Source organism: Pleurodeles waltl, chromosome 7 (genome assembly GCF_031143425.1).
Source record: "Pleurodeles waltl isolate 20211129_DDA chromosome 7, aPleWal1.hap1.20221129, whole genome shotgun sequence".
In the NCBI taxonomy this organism is placed as follows: Eukaryota; Metazoa; Chordata; class Amphibia; order Caudata; family Salamandridae; genus Pleurodeles; species Pleurodeles waltl.
Window position 1 is genome coordinate 1,065,925,248 of NC_090446.1, and position 22,505 is coordinate 1,065,947,752.

Here is a 22,505-nt window from a genome sequence, read left to right on the forward strand (position 1 = left end):
AGCCCTCACCTCCAGATGACACAGTGCAGCCATCACCACCAGTGGAAGCCATGTAGGCCACCTTCCAGGATCTGCTGCACAAGGGGTCCCCTCCAGGAGCAGTGGGCATGTTCCCCGACTGAGAGATTGTGACCTTGCACTACCCGGGACAGAGAAATGGGCATGGAGCCCCCTCCAGAACCAGTGGGAAGGTCACCCACTCCAGAGACTGTGGCCTTGCACTCCCCAGCAAAGAGAAATGGGCATGGAGCCCTTTGTGTACATTTGTACATATCTGTTTCTTGTACAATTGGTTTCTTTGGTAGCTGTTTATATCAATATATTCTCATTACTGCATTTTTGTTGTCCTTGCATTATTCTGTTGTGTATCGTGCGCCATTGTTTTTCATCTGCAGCTGGTTGTGTGTGGTGTGTGTGTGTGTTGGGTGTGTGTCGTGAGTGTGTGTGTCACTCTAGTTTTCCTCCCTCCCTCCCTTGTGTGCTAGGCGGCTGTACTCACTGTCTTCTTCTTCGTCGGCGTTGGTGTTCCAGGTGGAGCATGATGTAGATGACCATCGGGAAGACTTGCAGTTCCGGTTCCATGGCGGCATTGTTCTTCCCTGTGTCTCCGATGGTAAGTCTTTGCTCTTCTGTGCATTGTTCCACTAGGCTTTTGGTGGCGTTGGTACCGCCTCGGAAATCATGGTGGATTGAAGGGTCAAAATATGGTGGCCGGTACTTTGTCTTCCGCCTGGCTGTTGACGGCTACCACCGTGGTGCGTGGTGTTAAGGCTCTAGCGGTTGGTGTGGTACATTGGCTGTCTACGGGAGTTTTCTCCACCATGGTCATAATTTGACGGTAATTACCGCCAGGGTCATAATGGGGGCCTCTGTGTTTTGTTCAAGTATGAGCCACTATATGTTTAAGACCAGAATGGTTCCTTTCTAAGCAAAATGAAAATGAATTAATCCTAATTTTAAGCACAGTAGTATGTATATTATGTCACAATATTACAATCAAACAGCAGGAGACTTCTTTATGCATTTATGTTTCCTTAACAAATAGATTAGTGTATGATAATTCAACAAGTGCCAGTACCCTAAGGCCAAATAGAGGCATGAAACACAAGCTTAAGACATACTCTCTCAAAAGATGTATGATGATACAATGCAACTTACAGTAGAGCTGGTCAGGACAGATAAAACAGTGGTATGGTGTATATGGTGTATATCTAATTGTTGTAGTCATTTTGATGGAGTACAACGGACCATGCAAAGAGAGGCAAAGGTTGATCGGAGTGTGGAGAGTTGTTTCTTGGAATGGATTACCACTGTTTCTTCCAACTGAGGTTTGTGTCAGATCCAACGTACTACTTTTCTTTGGCTTTCAAGCCAACATGTAATTCCATTGCATCTGCTCAAAAGCACTATTTATTCGGGGAAACTATCGTGGACACCAGGCAATTGATCTTGTAGAGTATGTTAACTGAATATTTATTGTCTGAGATGCAGCAGGCTCGCAGCACAGCTGAGCTGACCATGGGGTAATAGATAGTCATCTGTGTAAAGGGAGAATTCAGAGAGAGTCCTGCCCACCTGGGGGGCTGGAGTGCTCGTTTGGGCCTGCTGCTTATGAGACATAGGGCAAGCAGACATAGGAGAAAGACCAAGTGTGGGCACGGGGAGATATGGAAAGGAAGAGATGCATGCTGGGTGAGAGGTTTGGCCATGGAAAGCTATGGAGAAGGAGAGTTGCAGGATAGGAGAGGAGTAGGCTTAGAGAGGGGCAGGCTGAAAAAGGTGCAGTCGGGGAAAGGTGCATTCTAATATAGATGTGAAATGGGTGGGTGTAGATTGACAGCTGTGGGGGCAGTGAGGTGCAGACAGAGATAGGAGAGAAATGGGTGCAGGTGGCAGAGGTGGGGACAGTGAGGTGCAGAGAGAGTTAGGAATCAAATGGGTGCAGGTGGCAGAGGTGGGGACAGTGAGGTGCAGACAGAGTTAGGAATCAAATGGATGCAGGTGGCAGAGGTGGGGGCAGTGAGGTGTTGACAAAGATAGAAGTGGAATGGGTGCAGGTAGCAGAGGTTTGGACATGGAGAAATGAGTACAGAGAAAGAAACAGATAGGGAGAGGAGTGGGCTGGAAACTGTGCCAAGCAACGCAAAGTATGGCTAGAGCAATGTACAGGCAAAAAGATATTTAGTGAAATGGGCAAACTTTGCCATAGTTAAAAAAAGAAATGCTCCCTGCTAAAAGCAATACCCCTGCTGTATTCACACACCTGGATTTGAAATAAAGTTGGGGGTCGCACAAGACTATCCAGAAAGATTACCACATTTGTAAGACTAAAGTAGGGGTGGCTATTAGACCCTCATCTATTCAGTCTTTTTGTGGCGGACCTCATATGGCGGACCTCACACCTGCCCTGAACTAGGAAAACTCTCACCCAGCCCTCCGGGTCCCCTAAGCCTTACCCGTTTATCTTACGCGGATGACATCGTGCTATTCAGTCAAACTAAAATGAGCCTACAAAAATCATTGGATTCCTTCGCTTATTTTACAAGTAGTAATCATATGGAGATAAATGTGGTCAAAAGTAAAACAATAGTAGTCAGCAACTGACTGGGGCCTGCAGCCAAATAGTCCTAAACACCACCCAGCTGGAATCATAACAAAATACAAATACTTGGGTTTATATATCGATACCAGAGAGACTTTCTCACACCAAAAACAAGATATTGAACAGAAGGGGTCAGCCCTAACCTACGCCTTCACCGCTTTAGCAAAAAAGCTACAAATGCACTCTTTTCAGTCGCTTTTAACAGTTATTGCCTCTAAGCTATTGCCAACAATCGCCTATGCTAGCGTGGTGATGCAAGGCCTGGATTCGGCAGCAGTGGACAAAATACAGACCAATACATTCAGGCGAGTATTCAATCTGCCCCATGATGCATCTCCAGCACAAATTCACTTAGAGTTTGGCCTCTTAAACCAAGGCCTGGTGAGAAGAGCAAGAGTGATAAAAACCTGGTCCAAGATCAAACGTTCACAAGACAGTCTGAATGCTCCAAAACGATCGGAAATTGGAACATAACAAATAACTGTTCACCTCTATCAAACAAGCTAACTTAACAGAAATGTGGATGGCAGGCATGTGAAATGATGCCTTTAAAAAGGCTACAAATAGGGCTTTAGAATTACTGTCCGCCACGAAGACAAAAGCAAACTTGGCGCCTGCTCGCACGCATGGATGGTAATACAGTATTATGACACGCTGGCCCCCGCAATTTACCTGACACTTCAATTTTTAGCTTGCATAAAACATACTGTTCTGACCTTACACTTGGGCAGCATCCCGGCTTTAGCAAACAAACCGGCATGGAAATACTCAGGTTCAAGACACTGCAACGAGAAAGAGGAGGATCCAATCCACTTGATTTGCATTTGTCCCCAGCTGTGTAGGTCTTGATTGTAACTATTAAAGAGAAGCTTTAATGACAGAGCCATTCACACCTGTACGGAGGCAACAGTTGTGTGTTTCAGTCCGGGCAACGCACAGTTAAACTGTAAATTCATCAAATTTCTGGCAGTAGCCCTCTCTGGTAACCCCAGAGTAGCCGAAACACCATCAATTCAGCCCTGCGACATACCCAGTGAACAGAAGTCTGTAGCGGCTCAGTCCTCAGTGAGAAAAAACACCTTGAGTATTTGACACGGGGCATACCCACGACAGAAAGAGACTCCAGGGATTTGGCCAGTGCTTAATTTGGGTTTGTTGTTTCCGGTGCGTAGCACCGGCAGTAAATTTTGAGGGCCGGGGCTTATTCTTCTGCCTCAAGCATTTGGTGTGAGCAAGACAAATATGGGAAAGACGGATAAAGGGAAAAACGAAAAGGCGTCACAAAGGGAGAAATTAGAAAGCTGCAAGAGTGAGCTGAAGGGGCAGGGAGTGGCTTTATATGGATTGAAGAGGCCCCAGATGGCTTCAGAATTACACTACTCCAGTATTCTGTGCTCTCACATTTAACTGCTGCAGCCGCGTGTTTAAGAGGAGGGCTTTGAGCACCGGCACCTTTTTATTTACAAAATAAGCACTGGATTTGGCCCATTGTTGTGCCAACTCCCATGCCAATCCTGGTTTGCACTCATCTGTATTATTAACAGACACCAAAGATCGACTACTTCCAGCTCTAATTACGAATACGCCTTCCCGGCCGTAACAGTAGGACACACTTATACATTTGCCTAGTGTTAGGAACATGTGAAGCAAAATGTTGTAGGATTGTAGGGTGTTAAGCTGGCTAATTTAAGTGTCCGCCCATTTGCACAACTAGGCGGCAGCCACAGCCCACTAACAAGTATCAAGACGTACCCTCGTAGGTAGCAAGTCGAATGATGTGCTACAATCAATTTTAGGTATGTTTTTAATGTTACTTATCAACTGTACTAAATCAAAGTTCTGCCTGTAGAATTGATATGGTTTTAACTAACTGAAACAATAAAATGGTTTTGATTTGATTTGCATACAATGAATCACTAAAATTCTTGTTTTCAGAGTTAAAAAGAACCAAATGTATAAAATAGTGTTGTTTTACTTTCGAGGAATGCACACCAGAGTAAACATGCTTGCATATATGCCGGAAGAAAATTGTGCTAGCTCACGAACATTTCGACACAATGTCAGATTTTGGTGCGTTTTCAAAGTGACTAGGTGTATGCAAACTCTCTGTATATCAGATTAACGTTTTAATTTTGATAACAAAATCGTAGCATATCAATAGCAATGAAATCTAGATAAAATGCCAGGTTCTGGCATACTTTTTCAGAAGTCCTATGTGTGTTACAGCACTGTAATAAAAGCATGTTTATCACACTTTTTAAAATCAGTGTCAAAAATGTTTGTAGTGAATTATTTCGCCTTACGCTGCTGTGCTGCAATATTTGTAAGTTAATAAGTATGACTTTATTTGGCTTACTACAAATTCTACATGACACAGATGGAGAAAAGATAAGCAATGGCTAACATTTGTTGCTTTACCGCTCAAAACAAGTTAACATCCTCATCTGAAAAAAGAAGAATGCAATAAAATAAAGCAATAGCACTGCTTGTGTAACATATTTATTTGATCTAGGTAACACCAGTGCGCTTAAGCTTTAAATACAAGATGCTATCATGGCAATAAAGTAACACAAATAAAAGTGCAAGAGTAACATGTTATTAGCCCTCTGCAGCAGTTCTCAATTAAAAGCTAAAGGTAATGTCCCACCCGTAATCTCTCAAAAGAACTACTTCGGCCTCCATCATCGAAACCTAATCGACATACAAGTGAAACAATGCAGCCATCAGTAAAATGCCGTGGACTCGATGGACAGCCAAAACAAGCAAACACAAAGCATAGATAACATATGCAAGTAAATTCCTGAAGGGGCTGACCCAAAGCTCTTTCTCCCTCCTTATCATTTTATAGCGCATTTTAAAAGAATTGATGACATGATGACATAGCCAGACCTAAAAAATGAGGTGGAATTTCCAGGAGAGAGAGAAAAATGAAATGTGAGGCACTGAACCTCCAGTGCAACTGCACCTACTGTGTCCCTTTCAGGATGGTGTGCTGCAGTTCAGATCTGTGCCAGGCATCAACACATCAGCACCGGAGGGAGCATTAACACAGAGACCAAAGCCATAACATTGAACTTCTCCCTTTGTCCCACACTGCAGAGACAGGCCACAGCCTCTTGGGCTCTGATGAAGAACTGAAGACATCCTAGATCAGGGATGTATTCATCTAGGCTTTTGTCATTTATTTGCACCTATGTTTGTCTTTATGCATCTATGTTCCCTTAGCCAATTAGTGATTCTATGACAAATCACTCGATAATGCAATGACATTTATCGAACTGACAGCCAGACCAGATAAAACAGCGGTGTAGTGTCTGCCTAATTGCTGTAGTCCTTTTGATGGAGTCCAACGGTCCGTGCAAAGAGAGGTAAAGATGGATCGAGATTTGCAGAGCTCTTACAATACCTGGAGGAGTTTCTTGGAATGGATTATCGCTATTTCTTGCCATAGAGGTTTGTGTCACGTCCAAAAGTATTACATTTCTTCAGCTTTCCATCCAAAATGTAATTCCGTTAGATCTGCTCAAAGGCACTATTTACTCAGGGAAATTATCATGGACACCAGCCAAATGGTCATGACTGAGATGCAGCAGGCAGGGAGCACAGCTGAGATGACTATGGGGGAATGCTATTCGTCTGCATAAAGGGAGAATTCAGACTGAGTCCTCTTCATCTGGAATTTGAAGCAAACCCTCGGGCCTGCTGCATGTCACACATCTAAGGTAACTGGCAGGAAAATCTAATGGGTTCTTAACCATATAAACCTGTTGGCAGTCTGTTACAGCATTTTTTTGCTATTTCTCTGGAATGGAATAAAAATAAAAAAAAGTTTACAGTTACAGCAGGCAAATGCAAAGCGTTATTCGTTGGAATAATCAGCCAAGTATTTAGAATTTGCAAAGCGAGTGTGACGTGGCTAAAAATCATTAAATTATAAAACAACCTTAGCAAATATCAGAAAAAAATTATAAACAGCTGAATGTGCCATTTATTTTCGGATATGGCTGGGACACATGAGCTTTGAAATATGTTATTGTTGCCAACTCTAAAAGTTCTTATTTTTTTATATTTTTATTCCATTATCTTACTCGAATTGTGAATGCGTTCTCAAGGAATAAACAAAAAAGAGTTTTGACGTGACATTGGACATGTACGAAATTGGGTCTACAGGAAGTTTACTAGACTCCAAGCAAAATGGGAAAAAACGGATTTCTAGATTCTGGGAAATGCTGCTGATTCCTGCGTTTATTGACTTCCTATTAATTTGAGAGTAATCGAAAAGGAATTATTATTTGAATAAATCTGATCTTAAGATTTGCGATAACTCTGCCATTTAAAGAAATTATTTTCAGTGACTTAATAATATGAAAGTTACTGGGAAAGAGCTAACAACGATGGCTACAGCAATGGTGGTTTTAGGGGATGGGCAGAATGCCCTGCTCTCCTGGGATCTTCGGGAGAGTGATGGGTCCAAGGACCGACGGAGACAGTGATTAGCGTTGAGCGCATGCGCGGGCACTGTGGGTATTGAGGAGAGGGACATGTAGGCATAGGTCGCTATTTTGTCAAGTAAGTGAACACTGGCTGGGCAGGGACAGTTTTTGCCATTTTCAGTCAGGAGTGTAGTGTAGGGTTCTAAGGCAGGTATGGTTAGTTGGCTAAATCAAAACGTTGCAGAGACACTGTTTACGTTGGAACAGGGCTGATCTACTACGGCTTCAGCAGACATAGCTGCCATGTGCAGGGAATCCGTGGAGGTGGTTCTTGGGGGTAGCAGCAGCTGTGTAGCCTGTCCCCTGTCAAGTCAAAAGTAAAGAGAGGGATGAAAGTTGCAAAGAAGGCGGCAGTAGTGATAAGAGTGAGTGTTTCGAGCCGGCATTCTAGGGCCTATATGTGCATTGCACGGGCTGGGTGGGGGGGGGGGGGAGAGGCTTTCAAAGTTGGACAGGCCCCTTAGCAGGGAGAATGTGGAGCATAGGGAGTTCATGAGCAGGGCAGGGATGATCCACTAACTGTGCTCATCTGAGCATTGTTTCTGGGTCTGGCATAGTGGCATGTGGAGCGGGAGGTGAGGTGAGTGGGCCCCGCCCACTGATCCTTTGCAGAGTGTGGGCAGGAGAATCAGGAGTGGCGGCAGATAGTGCAGGAAGCCTCCTAAAGGGAGGCACTGAGCAGGGTGAAAAGTCTTTCACTGTGCGGCCTGAATCGGGTGAGGGTCAGCCTGAAAATGAGGTGACATGTCTCGTCCACGAGGAGGCAGACTGTGCATTGCTGAGGTGCTTCACTATTAACCGGAGGGAGAGTTTTGGTGTTTTGCAGACACAATCTGGTTCGGCTTCAGTCAGAGAGTTGTCCACCCAAATGGAGGCGAGGTCGGCATCAGGATGGACAGCTTTAGCACGGGCCCTGACCTTGAGGCAAAGTAAGATGCCTAGCGGGGTGAAGAGGGTGAAGTGCAATCTACTCCGGGGGTGGGAGCAAAAGATCTCATTGGTACAGGTTTTCACTTGTCTCATGGTATGTCCAAGACCAGGGCACAGGTCAGGATGCAGCGCTAATGGGGAATGAGGATGCGCAGAAAGCAAGTCAAATGTCGGTGGGGACAGGATGGGGCAAAAGGCTGTGATGACAAGAAGGAAAGCAAGGAGATAAAGCGTAAGAAACTTCTGTACAAGGGGATCACTAAAACATTAGGAGCTCATTTAGGGGGTTATTCTAACTTTGGAGGAGTGTTAATCCGTCCCAAAAGTGACGGTAAAGTGACGGATATACCACCAGCCGTATTACGAGTTCCATAGGATATAATGGACTCGTAATACGGCTGGTGGTAAATCCGTCACTTTTCCGTCACTTTTGGGATGGATTAGCACCTCCTCCAAAGTTAGAATAACCCCCTTAATGTTGCCAATTAAAAAACACATTTGGATGTGGGGGGGTACATTGAGATCCTTGAGCTGCTGCTCAGGAAGATACGGGTAAAGGAAGGTTCCAAGGAGGATGAATATGATCTGCCCCACTGGCAGAAGGTGCTGGTCAATATAGAGTTTTGGACAATGGCATTTCATATTTATTCGAGCCTGTATTGTGAGAAATTGCCTGAACGAAGGGTGGCATTGTTCAAGTACACTGATGTTGTGAGGAAGGCTCCGAGTACTTTTGGAGACTGGGTTTAGATGCAGTATGATGAGAAGCTCAGAGTATGCTTGGGGGAAGTTGCAAATAGAGTGTGGGGACAGTTGGACAGCATGCTGTTTCTACAAACAATGACACCAGTCACCAGCTCCTTCTGCTTACATGGCAAGTGGTTGCCTGGGTGCTTACAAGCCCTTTCGGGGGACTCCCACCCAATCAGGGGTGGGTGCAACAGGATGAGGCCAAGCAGGAGCTGGGGGAGTACGCTGGTCATATAATAAGGGTCAGTACCAGCATGAATATTGCAAACACCGCACCAAATGCTCCAAGTATGGTGGTAAGCATATGCTAACCCAGTGTGGGCCACAGGGGGGCAGTTTTGGGCAGAAAAACAATGCAGGACAGTGGCAGAGAAGCAACAAGTGGGGTAGGGGCAAAGGAGGGCAAAAAACATTGGGAAAAGGTGCGTACACCAGTTAAGCTGGAACGGCTTCGGTTTTGGTTGCTGCAGTTGGGTACAGACAGAGCGAAGGAGTTAAAAGGTTTTGAGCATGGGCTTCATTTAATTTGGAGTAAGCTTTTGAAGGAGGTACGAGAAGGGCTAATGAAAGAGCCGTTTGACGACTGGCGGCTAGAGCATTTGTGAGCATCCCTGATCAGGGCTGTCCCCAAGAAGGAGCAGGGTAAGTTTCAGTTAATTCATCACATGTCTTGGCTGCAGGGCCTGTATGTTAACGACTTAATCCTGGAGGCATGTGGTAGAGAGCATTATGCTTCCGTGGACACGACTGATGCTCTGGTCAACAAATACGGACCAGGTACCTTGATTGCAAAATGAGATATTGTCTGCCTTGCCCCTGCTTTTAGTGCATCTGGATGATTATGAGCTGTTGGGGATGCAGTTCGGGGATATTTTTTGTGGACAAAACATTGCCCGTGGGTTGTTGTTTGAGATTTTCAGCTTTTTTCTATGGAGGTTGTTTGTTTCTGTTGTGGGAAGAGAGGTTATGACACATAAACCGGATGATTTTTTTCTTGCTTAGTTCCCCTGCGTCACAGGAATGTGAGGAAGCGTCTGTATTTCAAGAGTTGATGGTTGATGTCTGGGTCCCCTTGGCACAGGAGAAGGCAGTGGGACCAGTGGAGGTGATCACTTTTCTAGGCATAGAAATGGAATACAGGTGCAGGGAGATTAGACTGCCGTAGGGTAAAAAGCAAAAGTGTTTGGATTTATTAGACAGGATGTTGGCAAAGTATAAATTGCAAGTGAAGGTTGTACAGGTGTTCCTGGGGCATCTCAATTTTGCTTGTAGGGCAGTACATGCTGGCAGAATATTCTATAGACATCTGGGCATGACCTTGGCAGGAACTTCTCTTCCACATCACAGACTGCATCTTAAGTAAGAAGTGAAGGAGGATTTGAAAATGTGGAGATTGTTTTTCAGCGAGTTCATTGGGATCCCCAAGGCTGGTTTGGGGAGCAGGTGGAGTGGTCGTTGGAGCTCTTTTCTGACGTGGCCAGGGGGGGCATGGTTTTGTCATTTTCTGGCAAGTTCGATGGTATGCAGAGGAGTGGCCAGACAACTGAAGAGAGAGGTGTAAAGCATAGCCTTTATGGAGTTCTTCCCGCTAGTAGTGGCAGTTTGTCTGTGGGGGTGCTAGTTTGTGAGCAAGTTGGTCCTGTTCAATGTGGACAATTTAGCTGTGGTGAACACTGTCGACAAGCAGTCGATGAGGGATCCGCTAGCATGGTGTTTGGTAGGTAATTTTGTTTGGGAATGTGTTAGACCTGGCATCCTTGTTGTGGTTTCCCTGTCTCTTTGCCTCTGCTTCCTGTATGTTGAGTGTGTGTTGGACTTCGTTTTTGATGGTTTTGGTACTCTGGGCACTTTATCACTGCTGACCAGTGCTAAAGTGCAAGTGCCCTCTATCTAAAATGTATTGGTAATTGGCTTTTCCACGATTGGCATATTTGGTTTACTAGTAAGTCCCTAGTAAAGTGCTCTAGAGGTGCCCGAGGCCTGTAAATCAAATGCTACTAGTGGGCCTGCAGCACTGATTGTGCCACCCACATGAGTAGTCCTGTAAACATGTCTCAGACCTGCCACTGCAGTGTCTGTGTGTGCAGTTTTAAACTGCCAATTCGACCTGGCAAGTGTACCCTCTTGCCAGGCCCAAACTTTACCTTTCACTACATATAAGTCACCCCTAAGGTAGACCCAAGGCAGCCCCATGGGCAGGATGCAGTGTATTTAAAAGGTAGGACAAGTACTGGTGTGTTTTACATGCCCTGATAGTGAAATACTGCAAAAGTGGCTCTTCTCTCTGACTCCATGCCGCAGCTTGCACCGGAGCCACAGTCCCCACTGTGTGCGACAACCATGACCTGACGTCTGTGGCACCCAACACCAACTCCGCTGTAGAACCTGTGGACCCGTGGTGTGATCACGACACCGCAAAGTCGACGCCTTGCGTCTTGACCTGCTGGATTCATCGACCCGGCCTTGTCGTAAGGAACCGCCACCTCTCCGCCAATGCTGCATCACCTCCCCTGCATCCGTAAGGAACCAACGCCTCACCTCCCCTGCCTAGCAGTAAGGAACCAACACCTCACCTCCATGGTGACAGTAAGGAACCAACGCTGCAACGGCTCCAGCAACGCCTCACCTACCCCGACTCCATGCAGCATCTTTGTTCTCTCATTGTTTACCAAGGTATTGTAACCAGGGTCCATGCAACTCTCTGACTGGCCCGCACTATGCACAGTGTTGTCAGACTGTTGGAGATGACTCTGTCCAGATGTCGTGATAGCCCCAGTTGAAGCTATTGTGTTTCTAAGCACTAAACTAAGATTTAATATTTGAAAATTCGTATCTTTGCTTGCGTATGTTGAATTTTTGTCATTTAATTCTTGTGTTACTCAGATAAATATTGGATATTTTTTCTAAACTGGTATGGAGTACTTTTGTGGTGTTTTCACTGTGTTACTGTGTGTGTGTGTGTGTGTACAAATACTTTACACATAGCTTCTGAGATAAACCTAACTGCTTGAGTCAAGATACCAAGGGGTGAGCAGGGTTTATCTTAGCTATATGACTCCCTTACCCTGACTATACTGGGGCCCCTACTTGGACAGGGTGCAAACCACTGCCAACTAGAGACCCCATGTTAGACCTGACAGCCTTAGGGTGGTCTCTTCCCAGCTTTGTGCTTGACTCCCTCCATTTTTCTCACACTTTACCACTGCTCTCTCCCCTAAACATGATAACATGAGCTATTACCCGATTGGCATATTTAATTTATCTATAAGTCCCTAGTAAAGAGCACTATATGTGCCCAGGGCCCATAATTGAAATGCTGCTAGTGGGCCTGCAGCACTGATTGTTCCTCCCACATAAGTAGCCCCTTAACTTTGCTTCAGGCCTGCCATTGCGGAACCTGTGTGTGCAGCTTTGCTGCCACTTGGACTTTGCATTTACAACTACTTGCCAAGCCTTAAACTCCCCTTTTATTACATATAAGTAGCCCCTAAGGTAGGTCCTAGGCAGCCTACAGGGCAGGGTGCTATATAAGTAAAAGGCAGGACATGTACTGTCAAGTGGGCATCAGCAGAGCAGGTCCTACCAAACACATTCCATCAAGTCATAGTTGCTGACAATAGTGAGAGCCATCTACTGTTGGGAGGGTCCTCTGGTAGTCTGAGAGTTGCTGTGAGCCCTGCCATGCCTGTAGATTGTTGGTTAGGCAATGACCTGGAGCACACTACCTGGAGGGAGGTGGAGCTCAGGGCTCACGTTGAGATGATAGGATTGCCTGAATGGATCTGTTTGACCACATTGTCCAAGGCTGCCAGGGAAGGGAGTCACAGGCGTCTGGAGCCTTAAACAATGGCCCAGACAGCTGTCAAGGAGAGGGGCAAGGGGCATGGTAGACCGGTCCCTGAAGTTCCGTTGATGGGGTCCCTGAGGAGGGGACCCCTGAGCCAACCAGGGAGGACATTGCCACCCTAGGTGACCTACCTGAGCTTGCTGGCTGCCAAGTTGAGGGTGTGCCGACCAGGGAGGAATTCTGCAAAGTTCAGAGTGTCCCACTCTTGAGAGCTTGAGGCGACAGACCTTAGCCAATGCAGCAGGTGAAGCCTCTGGCGATCCCCTAATCATGCTGGGAGAATGATCTTCTCTACAGCCAGCCTAAGGTTCTGGGTACTGGGGTAGCTTGTGTGCTGGTGGTCCCCCAGTGTTACCGGACCTTCTTAATGGGTTTGACTCATGACATAACCCTGGCAGGACATTTAGGGAAAGACAAGACTTTCGCCAGGCTTGCTGCACACTTTTATTGACCCACAATGCAGGCAGCCTCAAATGCATTTTGCAGGTCCTGTCTCACCTGCCAGGCCAGTGGGAAGTCAGGGAACAGGGATCCCCTGATCCCACTCCCCATCATTGGCACCCTCTTTGAAAGGGTAGGCATCAACGTCATTGGTCCATTGGACTCTAAGACAGCCCTAGGCAACAGGTTCATCCTGGTCTGGTTGGACCATGGCACATGCTACCCAGAAACAATCCCTATGAGGATGGTGACTGCACCTGTGGTGACCAGAACTCTGATGTGGATCTTTACCTGTGTGGGGTTCCCCAAAGAGATAGTGTCTGACAGAGACACTAACTTCATATTTGCATATAAGAAGTCTATGTGGGATGCGTGTGGTGTAACATATGTTCACCAGACCCTATCACTGCTGAACTAATGATCTAATTGAGCGGTTCAACAAGACCTTGAAGGGCATGATTGCAGGTCAACCTGATCCCATGAGGCGTAAGTGGGATATTCTCTTGCTATGCCTTCTCTTTGCCTACCGGGAGGCGTCCCAGAAAGGAGTAAGGTTCAGTTCCTTCAAACTCCTCTATGGTCACCCTGTCAGGGGACCTCTGAGCATTGTCAAGGAGGGATGGGAGAAAGCTCCCAGGAAACCCACCCAGGATGTGGTCAGCTACATGTTGGCTCTCAGGAACCAAATGCACCGCTTCGGGAAAAAGGCCAAGAGCAACCACGAGGCTAGCCAGGAGGTAATAAAATGCTGGTTGGACCAGAAGACCATGCTGGTAAAGTTTCAGCCTGGCCAGAAAGTTTAGGTCATTAAACCAGTAGAGCCCAGAGCTCTCCAGGACCGCTTGACTGGCCCATACGAAATCAAGGAGCGTAAGGAGGAGGCTGTTTTCTTAGTGGATCTCCAGTCCCCTAGGTTCCCCCTGACGGTGCTCGATGTAATTTGAGAGGTCTAAAGTGAGCATGCTCCTTGTGACAGATGAGGGTGTGGAGGAGGTGAGTGAAACTCTTCCTGACCTACTGTTTGCACAGGTATAAGATGGGTCAGTGAAGGGTGTCAACCTGTCTGCCACCCTGAGCTCAGACCAGGAGGGTTACTGTTACCAGTGTCTGGGACAGTTTGCCTCACTCACCCCTGGACTCACACATCTGTACGTCCATGAGACTGTTCCCCTGTAAAGCACAAAATTTACAGGTTGTTAGACAGGATGAGAGCCAGTATCCAGGAGGAAGTCTTCAAGATACTAGCTTTAGGGGTGATTGAACCCTCTAGCTGTCCCTGGTCCAGCAGCACAGTGTTGATACCAAAGCCACCCCACTGGGCACCAAACCAGAACTTCGGTTCTGCATGGACCACATAGGCCTCAGTTCTGTCACCAAGACTGATGCATACCCCATCCCCAGAGCTGATGAGCTCATTGACAAACTAGGCGCTGCCAAGTTCCTCAGTACTTTTGATTTAACCCCAGGGTACTGGCAGATCTTTGACTGAAGGAGCAAAAGAGAGGTCAGCATTCTCAACCCCTGAGGGCCGTTACCAATTCTGGATGATGTCCTTTGGCTTGAAGAATTCCCCTGCTACCTTCCAACAGTAGGTTAACAGGGTCCTAGCTGGCAAGGAAGCTTTCTTAGACAACATTGCTGTCTACAGTGCCAGCTGCGAGGAACACTAGCATCACCTCCAAGAGGTGCTACAGGCCCTGCAGCAGGCAGGCATGAAAATAAAGGCCAGTAAGTGTCTGATTGGGCAGGGTTCTGTGATGTATTTGGGATACCTGGTAGGTAGTGGTAAGGTGTAGCCCCTCCAGGCCAAGGCTGAAAAAATCATCGCCTAGCAACCTCCTAAAACCCAAAACTAAGGGAGAGCCTTCGTAGGCCTCATGGGCTACTACAGAAGATTCATTAAGGGTTATGGCACCATTGTTACCCTCTTAACTGAGCTGACTTCTAAGAAGCAGCCCAGGTTGGTGATCTGGACAGCGGCTTGTCAGGAAGCCGTTGATTTTCTCAAGGAAGCCATGTGCACAGCACCTGTGCTCAGGGTCCCTGATTACTCCAAGGAATTCATCATGCAGACGGATGCTTTAGGGCATGGCATAGGGATCAGCACAGCCGAATCAGAAGGGCCTAGACCAACCGGTAGCCTTCTTTAGCAGGAGGTTACTTCCACAGGAACAGAGGTGGAGTGCAGCTGAAAGAGAAGCATTTGCTGTGGTCTGGGCACTGATGAAGCTGAGACCATACCTGTTTCAGACAGACCACAGACCCCACAGGGGGTTCATGCAAATGAGAGGTGAAAATCCTAAAATCTTGAGGTGGTCCATCTCCGTACAGGGAATGGACTATATGGTGGAGCATCGTCGGGTACTAACCACACCAATGCTGATGGTCTCTCCAGATTCTTCTGCATTAGTGAAGAGAAGAGAGCTCCCAAGGGGTTGGGTAGCTCTCCCCATTTTCAACTGGGGGGGGAGAGTACATGTTAGACCTGACAGTGTTAGAGTGTCTTCCCCCAACTTTTTGCCCACCTCCCTCCATTCTTCTGATCTAGTTTTTTCTGGTTTTAAGAATAAGCTCACTTTACCACTGCTGACTAGTGCTAAAGTATTTGTGCTCGCTCCACTAAACATAGTAACATTGGCTACTTCCCAATTGGCATATTTAATTTACCTATAAGTCCCTAGTAAAATGCACTATATGTGCCCAGGGCCTGTCAATTAAATGCTATTAATGGACCTGCAGCACTGATTGTGCCACCCACATAAGCAGCCCCTTAACCATGTCTCAGGCCTGCCACTGCAAAGCCTGGATGTGCAATTTTACTACCACTTGGAACTGGCATTCACAACTATGTGCCAAGCCTTAAACTCCCCTTTTATTACACATAAGTCACCCCTAAGGTAAGCCCTTGGCAGCCCATAGGGTAAAGTGCTATGTACGTAAAAGGCAGGACATGTTCTGGTACTGAAAAACTCCCAAAGTCGTTTTTCACTACTGTGAAGCCTGCTCCTCTCATACACCAGCATTGGGAATTCCCTATCCTTTAAGTGGCAATTTCTGATCTGAAAGGAGTGGCATTGTCACGTTTGGTATGGTTGGAATTGTAGTGAGAAATCCTGGTTACTGGTAAAGTTTGATTTAACATTACTATTAAAGAAATACCACTTTTAGTAAGTAGCATCTCTGCACGTACTGCTCTCTGTGCCTTACAGCCTGTCTCAAATCCACATCTGGTCTATGCTGGTTGACAGCTCCCCTGGTGCATTCCACCCAGACAGCCATAAACACAGGACACTCAGCTGCATCTGAATTCATCTGCATACTGATGGTTCTTCCTGGGAAGGAAGGGTGGAAGAGCTCTCACACTTCAAAGCCTAGTGGCCTGCCCCCACACAAAGGACTGATAACCCCCCACAGATCTCCTGGCAGATAGGGCCAGGTTAAAAGGGGAACTGGTGCACTTCAAAACCACTCTTTGAAGTTTCCAGCACTTCAAAGGCACAATAGGGTTTATACACTGGGTCTGTGACCCTACCAATTCAGACACTTCTGGACATACAACTGGACTCTGTCAGAGGGACTGCTGTGCTGCCCAAAGGACTCATCTGGACTGCTATTCTGGAAAGACTGCTCTCATGCTTATTGCCCTGCTGCCCCTGACTCTGCTGGAAGGACTTTCCCTTCCCCCACAAGTGATCTCCAAGGGCTTAGACTGAGCTTGCCTCCTGTTAAGAAGTCTCAGGGCCATCAAAGACTTCATCTAAGAGAGAGAATCCACCCCATTGAAAAATTTGACGCAATGCCTGCTGAAATCAACTCAGTACCTGTCTTGTGGCTGAAAATTGCTGCATCGCCTACAGGATCGACGCAGCACATGTTTCATCATCCCAACATGTTTTGGATTTTCCACGCATCGTCCCTAGGAGTCACAATATCTCCATATCGCAGTAAGAAGCTAAGGCTGCGCACCCAGAAATCTACGTATCACTTTGTCCATGAGGAAAGAATACATGCATTACCTCCGCTGTGCTGGAAAAAATGATGCATTGTTTTACTTTCTGATTCATCACATCCTCTGCGGCCCTTGACACATCCCAGGTACTGTATCTTAAAAGGATACAACCACTGATTCTTAAGGATTAAGACTCATCTAAACCTTTAAAAAGTGATAGCTTGACTGAGCATATTAGTTTTTTGTCATTTTGGTCTTCTTTTATTAGATAAATATTATCATTTTTCCTGGTGTTTTCACTGTGTTACTGTATGAGTTAGTTCACAAATATTTTACACATTGCCTTCTAAATTAAGCCTGTCTGCACTGTGCCAAGATACCAGAGGGTGAGCACAGGATAATTTAGTTTGTGTTGTGACTTACCCTGACTAGGATTGTGGTCCCTACTTGGGCAGGGTACATACATCTGGAAACTAGAGACCCAATTTCTAACACCCCATTTCTAACATATTCCAACAAACTGCTCTCATTCAAGTTCTCTGATAGGCATTATCTGTACATGCTCACTACAATTCATGATGAGAGCATTTCCCCCTTCATAGTTTGAGGTCAAGTGGCTGAAGTTCACAAGCCCAGCTGTATACTTGATTCCAACTACATGGGAAGAGTGGATAAGAATGACTAAATTCTTCAGACATACAATGTAAGTTGTAAAACATGCACTTGGTATAAGAAGCTGTTTACCCACCTGATCCAGATGGCAACATGCAATTGACTTTCAGTTGACTGTCTATGGAAATGGTACTGCTACAGAGGCAGCCGTCTCAACTTCATTTGCTCTGAAGGATGTGGCAAGGCTGCAGAAACTACACTTTGCAGACCGCATTCCTGAAACAGCTAAAAAGACTCACCATGTTGTTTACTTGCTTAGAGCCTACTCTAAGCAAGTAAAGGGGCAGGAGAATCGTGTTTACTGTTCCCAGCTCATCTCAGCAAGTACAGTTTTTTCCTCCTTGCTTTATGTTGTACCATACAAAAGTGAAGTACTGGGAAATTGACTTAGGTGGATCTTCAATAGCTGTGAATGTATAACTACCTTCCATTGGCCACTACTTCACTAGGCAAGCAGCTGTAGAAGCTTTTTTTCCTCTACTTGAGGAAATCATGGACTTGCTTATTGCCCACTCAATGCCTTTATCCGCCGTCAGAGTATGGTAGGTGTTCTGTTCGTCAATTGACAAGTGCATTATAATCTTCACACTGCACGTAACGGTGGAAGGAACATAAGCCATGTTGTCATTGGCACCCTGTGAGGCAAAAAGGTAAAGTATTGACTAGTTTTTAAAGTGCTTTTTAGGGAAGTTTTGCATACAACACAAGGACTGCCTTCACTGCTCACAAGAACCAGGGTAAGTGTAATAAGTCAAACAACTTTTCTGTGGGCTCATTTACTATTACTTTGAGTTTTGCTTTCAAAGTGTGCAAACTCAATTAGTAACTTGTATCATAATCAATGTTATTAAAAAATGGTACAGGACACAATATCCTGTATGATGATTTTCTCATTTTTAGCATAAGGAGTATATAAATTTCATTATGTATGAAAATTAGTGCACACGATGCAGTGTTCAGACATTGAACTAATATGTATACAACAAAATGAACAAGACACCAAACAGATTCCAAGGTGGTATATGATTGTATATCAAACAAGCGTAAGTGGTGATCCTATCTGTTCATATATGGTATCTCCTGGTGAACCATAAATCTACAATGAATGAATTGGGAAGGATTAATCATAATGCAACCCTCAATGGAAGGATTCTTTTCAGACTGCCTGAGGAGCGAAAGATATACAAAAATCCCCTAGCTTCACTACACTAAGGGCCACATGTACGAAATTTTGGGTTTGCGAGTTGCAAATTGCGAGTCGCAAACCCGGATGCAGGATGGTGTCCCTGACACCATCTGCAAATCGCAAGGGGGTCACAAAGACCCACCTCATTAATATTAATGAGGTGGGTCGCAATTTGACTCCCTTGCGATTCGCAGCACTCACAGGGATGGTGGCGTGCTGGAGACAGCAGACAACCATGTCTGTGACTGCTTTTAAATAAAGCTGTTTTTTTTTTTTGTATTGCAGCCCGTTTTCCTTAAAGGAAAACAGGTTGCAATACAAACAAAAAAATGAAACATTTTTGATTTATTTGCTGCTCTGAAAAAATGTTTTCAGGATCATTCACAAAGGCGGAAGGGGTCCCATCGGGACCCCTTCCCTTTTGCGAATGGGTTACCACCAGTGAGACACTGGTGGTAACTGCGAATTGCTTTGCGACCACGTTCGCGGTCACAAAGCAATTCTACATCGCGATGCGAATCGCAAATAGGAAGGGGAACACCCCTTCCTATTTGTGAGTCGCATTCCCACTTTGCAAGTCGGTAACCAGGTTACTGACTCGCAAAATGGGAATGAGCATCGCGATGTGCTTTTTGCATGGCGCAAACACCGAAATTCGCTGTTTGCGCCATGCAAAAAGCTTGCTACATCTGGCCCTAAATTTCTAATGAAAAAAGTCCTAAGGCCATTGTGACTGGTCCGCACTAGCCAAGCCGAGAACTGTGGCCGAAAAAAGTGAGGAGGGAGGAAAATACTGTAGCAGGTACCCTAGGGGTACGACAGACAATGGAACCGCAGTACTAGCTGTTCCATTGGAATCACATCTGCAGAAAGTCTGACAATGTAAAAAGGATGCAGGGCTGGCAGAGAGGTGTGTGCAGGTGAAGCCAGAGAACAGGAGCGGCGTGAAAGAGGAACAAACTAATCCAAGGGAATTATCATCAGATGAGGAAGTCTGAGAAAATGCCAGGAGGAGGCCAGAGCCCACCTGACCTAAAGCAGAGAGGAGACAGCAAGAGGAGAGACGCCCCACCACATTCTAGGAGGAACGTGGCTAATGCAGTACGGGACCACATACGCAGACACTGCAGAAGGTTAAGAGGCAATGGGGTGAGCAGTACAGGGGAAACCACTACCTAGGTGGTGCACAGGGGAAGCACCGGCTACTAAAGCTGCCTCGTACAGGAACGAGCCACGGTTACTCTCTTTTGCACACTGATGATAAAAATCCACAGGTGAACTCAGTCCCTTCACACAACCCCTTACCCTCCCTGCCCTTTTACAAGTGTTAAGGTACACTCACCTGGACCTCTGTTCCTCTTTTATTTCCTGAGGCCTGCATCCACCCGGAAACGAACCGAGAGAGCAGCAGATGGGACAACCCTAAAGACCAAAAAAAGGAAAAGAGAAAGAATAAGGAGATTGAGTAATCAGCGTGTGACGAGAACACTGCACCAAAACTAAGAGACACTGTATTACGTAATAACAATTATTGGTAATAAAAAGCAAATAAAGCAAACACCACTTACCTCACCCTGGCCTGCATCTAATTATCAACCTACCTAACAAAGATGGTTAGGCCTGACCTCGCTACAGTGGTGTAAGAAGTGGGGTACTAATAAGACCATAGTGGGGTAAAAATGGAAGACGATGATTAAGAAGCTAGCAGAGGGATGAAGGCACCAGCAGCTGGTTGTGGAGGGCCAAGCAAAGGAGGCACAAAGTAGAAAACCTACAGAATGCACTAAGGTCCCAAGCCACAGTCATAGTTAACAACAAGTTGGTACATAAAAAGGCCATACAGAAACCATTCCATTCCTCCTTGTTCGCATCCAGTACAAAACCCCTCAACATCACCTTGCCACCTAAAGAAGATGTGGGAAGCCAATGAAGCCCAAACATAGAGGAAACACTACCTCAGAAGCAAAGGACACAAATAAAAGGATTAAATTAAAGCCAATCAAGACGTCTTCTCACTGGGGCAGACGTGTTTAGCAGAACACAACATCCAAACAGAACCAGGCAAACTAGAACAGGATACCCAAAGCTAGATGTCAAATTGTGGAGAGAGATATTAAGCATGCTAGAAGGAGATATCATAGAACCCTCAAACAGCCTCTGGTGTTCTCCACTCGTGTTGGAACCAAAACCCAATGGCCCAGTTTGATTTTGCATTGACGCTCGCCAATAAAATAACATCTGAAATTTGATACATGTCTGACGCCTCGGGTAGACGAGTTTATTGAGAGACTGGGTAAGGCCCGATATCTGACTACCATGGATACCGGCAAATACCACTCACTCCACAGGCATGAAAAAAAACAGCTTTCTCCACACACCGTCAGGGCTCTAACAATTCAAGGTATTGCCTTTCAGGTAGCATGGAGCCCTGGCTACATTCCAAAGAATAATGGACAGCCTCTGTGACCACATCATACACACAAGGCTGCTCACCTCAATGACATAGTGGTGTACAGCCCTACCTTAGTACAACCTTTGGTTCAATTAGAGTCAGTACTATCAGCCCTCAGAGGTTCAGGTCTCACTGTGAATCCAGAGAAATGTAACCTCATCATGATGCCGAAATCACATCTGCAGAATGGCCAACAACATAAAAAGGAGGCATGGCTTCCAGAGAGGGGTGTGGAGGTGAAGACAGAGAACCAGAGTGGTGCGAAAGAGAAACAAACTAATCCGAAGGAATCATCACCAGATGAGGAAGTCAGAGAGGACACCAGGAGAAGGCCAGAGCCCACCCGAACAAAAAGCGGAGAGGAGATGGCAAGAGGACAAGACGCCCTACCATGTTCCAGGAGGACAGTGGCAAATGCAGGTACTGGACCGCATATGCTGCTGGAGGTTAAGATGTGATGGGGTGAGCAGGACAGGGGAAACCCTACCTGGGTGGCGCATGCAGGTGGCATTTTTTGCCAGGAGGACTGAACAGCACCAGTTGAGGAGCATAGGGGAAGCACCAGCTACTAAATCTGACTGGTAGAGGAACGAGCCATGGCAACTCTCTTTGCACACTGGTGATAAAAAACCACAGGATGAACCCAATCCCCTCACACAAACCCTTCCCTTCCTCTGCCATTTTAGAGGTGGTAATGTATACTCACCTGGACAACTTTTTCTCTTTTCTTTCCTGAGGCCCACATCCACCCATGAGCAATCTGGGAGAGTAGCAGACGGGGCAACCCTAAAGAACAAAAAAGGGAACAGAGAAAGAATAAGGAGACTGAGTAATCAGGGTGTGAAGAGAGAACCCCACCAAAACTAAGAGACACTGTATTATGTGATAATGGTCACTGGTAATAAAAAGTAAATAAAGAGTGAACACAACTTAACTCAGCCTGGTCTGCCTCTACTTACCAATTTACCTAACAAAGAGGTTTAGGCCCCAGCCCCGCTACAGCAATCTTTATTTAGTTACCCTGGCTCAATAGAAGACAAGATAAAGCTTGGGTGAAGAATTCCTACCTTGAGCGCAGACGATTGGACAGGGAGTGATCGGAATTAGCCAAACCATTACTAAGGCAATACATTAATGTCCAGACCTACAGTGGAGCTGAGATATATCTTTTGTCCATCTGTAC